The sequence below is a fragment of the Periplaneta americana genome, chromosome 10 (genome assembly GCF_040183065.1).
Source record: "Periplaneta americana isolate PAMFEO1 chromosome 10, P.americana_PAMFEO1_priV1, whole genome shotgun sequence".
Taxonomy (NCBI): Eukaryota; Metazoa; Arthropoda; class Insecta; order Blattodea; family Blattidae; genus Periplaneta; species Periplaneta americana.
This window is the reverse complement of record NC_091126.1, coordinates 8,754,893-8,762,201: the sequence shown is the minus strand read 5'-3', so window position 1 is coordinate 8,762,201 and position 7,309 is coordinate 8,754,893. Positions and strand designations below refer to the sequence as shown.

General features: G+C 35.8%; 1 protein-coding gene across 3 annotated transcripts in view; it reads left to right on the top strand.

Moving 5' to 3' along the window:
* The first annotated feature begins 4,109 nt into the window (after positions 1–4,109).
* The window catches only part of LOC138707419 (uncharacterized), a 29,460-nt gene continuing 26,260 nt past the window's right edge, over positions 4,110–7,309 (top strand). For all 3 annotated transcript variants that reach the window (XR_011334229.1, XR_011334230.1, XM_069836812.1), the window contains exon 1: positions 4,110–4,232. The gene's annotated coding sequence lies outside the window, so the exon portion shown is untranslated. The remainder of the gene's footprint in view (positions 4,233–7,309) is intronic.

Below are 7,309 nucleotides of genomic sequence, written 5' to 3'. Positions count from 1 at the left end.
GTAGATGGGAGGATATTATTAAAATGGATTTGAGAAAGGTAGGATATGAGATAGAGACTGGATTAATCTTGCACAGGATAGGGACCGATGGTGGGCTTATGCGAGGGCGGCAATGAACCTCTGGGTTCCTTAAAAGCCATAAGTAATTAAGTAAGTATATTTTGAATATGTCACGCCTAGTGATACTACCACGAGAATGTCAAAACCTGGGTAGACCAAGAAAAAAATTGGAATCAAACTGTGACAAATCATATAGCCTAAGACATACGAGATCGATAACAATACATATGGAGTTGGACGATGTCGAAGTAGTTTGTTTGCTGGAACAGCTTATGTTTAATCCTTCTCTCGCTATCTTTCACTTTTGCTGTTTCAGAGATTCGAACCGTGAATGGTTGCTGACAGTAGAATTCGAGCTTCTATAGTTATTGCTTTGTGGAACATTTCGGTTCATATTATGATGTTGCGATGGATTGCGTATTTCCATTTGGAAGTAGTATCAATTTAGACTGTTATAGAATAACCTGGAATCGAAGTTCGAAATTAAAAAGTACGAAAGAAAGGACCGAGTATCGAACCCTCTCACGCAATCGAACATCATACGAACACATCACTCTAGCTAAATTATTCGTTCTTTTGACTCTACTTTTGTAACTAGATCGTACACGCTCCACAAATTGTGATGGCTATCTTGGTGTTAATGGTTTCCGCCTCCCTCTCGAAGGATGTCCTTTGATAATGTGACCACACGTCCCGTTTTCTGGCGATTCTAACACTGATGGCAATGCCATGTTCAGTGAGTTTATTTATGTAAAGCAATTTGCTAGTCACTCAATGGAATAGAGAGGAGGAAGTCCATATGACATGGGCAGAAACGTTCGAACATTTTTTCTACTGTCATTCAGAAACTGTTAAAATTTCAGAATTAGCCTATTTGGCTTTACTCTACCTGGAACCAATGCTCCTGTAGGAAGAGTTTCTGCCAAAATGAACAAAATTTGGACATCGGAGAAAACAAATTTACAAGTTTTAATTTAAATACAATTTTCTTGACTTATTCAATTTCTTAGAGGAGAATAAGACAGAGTGTATAAGTCGGTGAACAACAGCAATAGTAGGCCTACTCATGTACAAAATACCACTTGGATTTAATAACAATAACAATGTATCACAATTAAATGTCAGTCATCAAGTCGTGATATATATTTATGGCTTTGCTTACACAGCAGTGCTACGAAGTGGTAAGTAGCGGTTTTTCTTTTTTTACTCCCCGTCGTAGAGCGAATATTGTACAGAAATAAAGAAGGATTCTTACGAAACGGAAACAAAACTGTTGAGAATATTCTTCGGGGGTATTGTTAAGTTTTCATTATTCATACCACCTAGAGTGACCAGACGTCCTCTTTTATCCGGACATGTCCTCCTTTTTAGGCCTTTGTCCGGGGTCCGGGCGGATTTAAAAAAAATCGAGAAATGTCCTCCTTTTCGTAACTCGTATGCCTGATATTTTGAAATTATCTGATTTGACGCCTTTTTCAAGTAATTTTCCTGTAGGTGGCAGCAGCATCGACGGAATATATTCTTTGCCAACGATTATAAATACCTTTTCGTATAAAATAATATTAAATTCACACTTTGTGCGGCCTCTTTATATATTTTTTAACAATTAGGCCTATACAGTAGTTCCCTTGGCTTTAATATGTTAATGTTATGTTTCATTTACGACGCTCGCAACTGCAGAAGTTGTATCAGCGTAGCCGGATGTGCCGGAATTTTGTCCCGCAGAAGTTCTTTTACATGCCAGTAAATCTACTGACATGAGCCTGTCGTATTTAAGCACACTTAAATTCCATCGACGTGGGTCGGGATCGAACCCTCAACCTTGGGCATAGAAGGCCAGCGCTATACCAACTCGCCAACCAGGTTGACTCTTTAATATGTAGTTAATTGTAAAACCATTTTATATTATTAAATTTTATCACATGTAATGCTGTAATAAAATAGATATTGACATAATTTAAGTACAATATAGACCTGAGCCTAAATCTAAATATATATTTTCTGTCCTCTTTAATAATTATAGTTCCCTAGATTTTCATACGTACCTGCCTGTAAGATCATTATTATTATTAAGTTTTATCAACAGTAATCTCACTAGAGGTTTTGATTTATCTAGAGAAAATCAAAACTCGAGTGGGATCTAATTGACTATTACACGATTAGAAGTAACGACGTACTCCAATACAATAAAATATTAATTGACTTACGAAAATACAACTGTCTTCAAATGTATTATTGTACCATCTCAATATTACGCTAGATGCATGCTAGATGGCAGTGGTGTGTTATGATTAGCTGTTGTCCTGTTATCAGGTGTGCCAACAATGGAATCTTCATTGAACTCTGTAGACGGTTAGTAGTCAAGAAGGCTTTGTTGATTTAATTTCATTTTTATTAAAACAGTTGCATTCCACTTCAATTATCCGGATCCCAGTAATCAACGTCACTTTACAGATGATTTTCAATAAATCTTAGTATTAAACAATCTCTGATACGTGACTATCCATAATATCATATAGCAGAAGCTATAACATAACCTAAATAATATAAACAACTGTTAGAAAAGCTTTAATTAGGGATGATGAAATAAACAAGAAAAGTTTTAATTAACGATGATGACATAAAAAAATAAACATGAATAACTTTAAAAGAAACAATTATTGAAAGTACAATTTTCAAATTTGAATGTTTTAGTAGTTGGTGTTATTGTTTTACATTACACGTGTGCGTAAAAGAAGTGCAACTCGTTGATGTACATGGTGTATTCCTCAACTTATTCAGGATCTCCGAATGGTGCTCTTCATTTATTTGTAAATGGGATTTCAGGGAATATGCATAGGTATGACCAGTGATCTTTATTAATTCTTGTTCTTGAATGCCTATGCGAGTCATATTTGAAACTGCTATGCATCGACTGGAGTGGTTTGTAATTTCTGTTTTTGTTGTTGTTGTTTTTTTTTTGACGTCCAGACCAGTGCAGTTTGAAATGTTGGCAAACAAAGAAACAAATGCTAGGGACGCGATAAAATTAAACAAATGCTAGTGACGCGATAAAATTAAACAAATGCTAGGGACGCGATAAAATTGTACGATAAGCAGCCATGATTGGTTGAAATACTGTACGTCCTTTCATACCGTTTTGTTGGTCAAAAGTAGTATGACGTAGTAAAAGTGTAATAGTCATAATTATTTTGTAATATTAACATACTTTTAAGTATGATATAAGCCTAAATCTGTACTTTAAATATTTTGTAATAAAATAGAAATTGACGAAATTTATAGTATAATATAGGCCTAAGTCTAAATCTAAGTACTGTCCGTTACTGAGGAGAAGACGAGCGGAAAGAATGTGACCTTCTTAACTATCGCTGCTGATTATTATAAACATCGCTCAGATAAGCATCCCAGTAGGCAGGTTATTACTCGTATAGGAAACATGAGTAACAATGCGTATGGAAATTAAAGCTAAGTTGAACAGAAGGAGACCTAATGTTTCCGCTTTCTGCAGTACAAATATTGCACGTGTTGTCGTACGTTATCTTTTCACATCCCTTCCTCCTCAGTCCGCTCTCGTCTTCTCCTGAGTCACCGACAGTACATATGTTGTCCTCTTTTCGAACCATGTCCTCTTTTTTTATCGATGTGAATCTGGTCACCCTAATACCACCTACTACTATCAGTCACTCTCGGTGTCTAGTGATAGGCTACTGATGCTTGACACTGAATTCCAGATTCAAACTCGGTTGAGGGCAACGGATTTTTATGGGCGAAAAGGGGACGTAAAGTTGGGGATCGATGCCGCGAATTTACGACACGTAAAAAAAACTCCGTACCTGAAAGAGGAGTCCAAAAAAATTTTCCAGACCATTTGTTGTCCAAGTAATAATCTAAAATGGCACGGTGAGCCCATATCAGTGATATACGTACACGTGAGTTGTCCTGACTACCATCCATAGTCCGTATCATACCTACCAAGTCATTCATGAACGTTTCACTGCTTAAACATGTCAAAACACTGCAGCGAATGCACGAACGTCGCTATCGGAAGTATTCTAACTGCGCCTAACTTTTCAAGAGTATTGTACTCGCCACTGCGTTTTTCCGCTGCGAGCCTGACACTTCCAGTCGGCTGAGCTGCTATTATAACGACGGTAGGAAGGACGAGCTCTGAGGCAAGTATCAATCCACATTAAACAAGTAAGCCTTTTTACGAGCTCAACAGCCTGCAGTTAGTATCAATCCACATTAAATAAGTAAGTCTTTTTACGAGCTCACAGCCTGCAATTCCCTTTAACCGAATTGTATCAAATTTCTGACAATGACTAGATTTGCATCCAGTGATCGTTCATTTCGCTCTAAATGTAATGGAATATTAAGACGCAAGCATATTATACAGTGTTCCAACTAGTTTTAATAGAAACTCAGTGGTGAGCCGGTGTAACTCCTTTACACGAGCACTTGGAATTAATAATGTCTCTCACACGGTAAACGAACATCATTAAGCTTACCGACAATACAAATGAAACAAAGGCATGGGTGTTCAACAGAGATAACTGAAGCCTTCATATTTTTCTGATAATTATAGTAACACAATATAAAGTCAGAACAATCTACTCTTTATTACTAGGCCTACTGATACTAATTGCTACTGCTGCTATATTATTATTATTATTATTATTATTATTATTATTATTATTATTATTATTATTATTATTATTATTATTATTATTAGCCAAGATTCTTCGCCCATTCTTTGAAACTTTCTTTGAAATTAACCATCAATAACAATGTTTGTCGTTCAATATAGAGCATTTCGAGAGCAGACAATGATAATTCTTTCCTGTGTCTTTTCCGTTGTTTCTGTGTGGAATAATATTCTGCCCCTGATATTTTTATCGTCACTATTGTTATTACAAGGGGGAAACTTCTTAGTTTATTTTTGTTTCTTAAGAGCATAAACATTTTTAAATCGAATGATGTAATCTAATGTAATATAATCTGACATACTTTTCAGACATTTTACTTGTTTTAGTCTAATCTTTCCACTTACAACAATTCTGAAACTCAAAAATGAATGTGCCAAAATATATTATGCAAAAGAATGCCTAATTAACTTTAAGGTAACTTAAAAAAACAATAAAATGAACAAGTAGATGACAATTTCTTACACAAATATTACTTATGATTTATTATTAGTAGGCCTAAAATAAATTATCAGATTAAAATTATTTGCAGAAACTTATGTAATAAAATGTTCAGTATTATTTAAACTACGTATATTTAAAAATCACCGTTAGATATAGTAACCAGAAATGCGAACAAAACCCTGCTTTTAAATACATACGTAATAACATTATTTTTGTTTCTGTATCAACTTCAAAAATATCTTTATAAGTTTCCGCATTTTGAAAATTCTCTTGAAATATTTAATGTTTAAACATCTATCGCAAAGTCAATTTCAGCAAATTCCGAGACATGACGAGCTTGTTCTCGTTTTTTGAAATTCGAAATATCGAAGTCTCTAGTCTTCATCCACAAAATTTTCCGTATAAAGACACCATTAACCTCAAACCCAATACCACATTTATGTTTTGTCCTTACGTCGTTTAGTAATCCTAAATGATCCCACATTCCACATTTAAATTTTAAATTTCTTTCTCATGATTTACTTTTGCGGCTCGACCAATTTTGAATCCCTGTTTTTCTCCTTAATGCGATTTTCTGTAGTTCTACAGGTAATGTTGTGCTTATTCGGGTGTGCCATTATACAGATTCTTATAAATTTTTGTTCTCTGTCCCTGCGTTTCTAGCTTGCCAATCTGTTCTATTAGAGCGAGAAAGATGAGAATTATTCGACATTATGTAATGTACTAAATAGGCCTTAAACTACAGAATTGTCGATAGGAGATATTTTATTTTCTTGTATAAATAATTGTAGAATTTAGGGTTTGCCCCAGGGGCAGTCAATGGAATTAGTCATTTGTAGAGTACATTATGAATAGCATAGAGGAATTAGAGTAAATGTTATCACTTATTTATTACTTATTTGTTAATGTTCTCATTTCATTTTTTTATTTATTTACTCTGGTGGAGTTAAGGCTACCAGACTCCACAAATTATTAGAAAAACATATCAAGTTGTCTACTGTGCCAGTGTGTATTTATATAAGTTTAGCAAATTAATCTGTTCTTCTTTAGTTATAAATAGTTTAATAATTTGTTAAAATAGCAGCGAAATTTGGAGCGCGAATGGATAAATAGCTATGTGTGATAACATGTTGAGTGATGAGTGACTGTCGACAGATGTAGGTACTGTAATTTGCAGTAGTAGAATGTGTCTTGTTCCTGAACAAAAAAAAAAAAACATTCAGTTTTTGTTTGCACAATCAGCCATGCCTTCTGCCTTCTTGGAAATACCGCTTGCCACCCCTCCTCATATCCTCTCCTTCTAGTCGTGTAATGCTAGACTCGCAACGAACCGCGTAGGCCAGCTGTAAGATAGTGTCCTACATTTATCAACATTCAACAAGCAGAATACCCTTCTCGCCCTCCTGTCCCTACGACTTGTCAAGCCCTTATATGGAATGCTAGACTCGCAACAGGCTCTCAAAGATTTAAGTATTGTAGTAGCGCATACATAGTGCAAGTCTTGTACTCTGTGACCTCAACATAATATAGCTCTCTGGTCCCACCGTTATCTAATACCTTAACCGCTGTCGAAATTCATTTCTCGCCCTCCTGTCCCTTTCGTTTGGAATGGAATGGAATTTCGAGAGAGGGTCACTATAACCAAGCACTGCGACCTTTCAAGATCTATTGCGCTAACCCTCAAGCTGGGTGCTTTCCCAAACTCACACCGGCCGACTATACCAAGGTTCGCTGTGTATCCAGGTTTCGAAAAAGCCACCCCACTCGTCCCTAGGCCAGCCGGGATTCGGGGAATGCTGTGGAATGATGAAGAAATGGAGAAGTGTTGACGGAATGATGTGCGTAATATGGGGCAAAGGGAGAACCCCGAGAAAAACTCAACTACGACCATGTAGAGATAGAAGGGCAGAGAAGGACTGACGGTCTTATCTCTACCAGGTTAAATAAATAAATACTAAATACCATGTCGACCACAAGTGTCACTTCGGTATATTGTGAATTGTTAACTACCCAATGGAAAAAGTTCAAGCTACACTAATTAACATAAATATTATGTTAATGTCAACATGAAGAAATACTAAATATAAATATGAAGCCCAAAT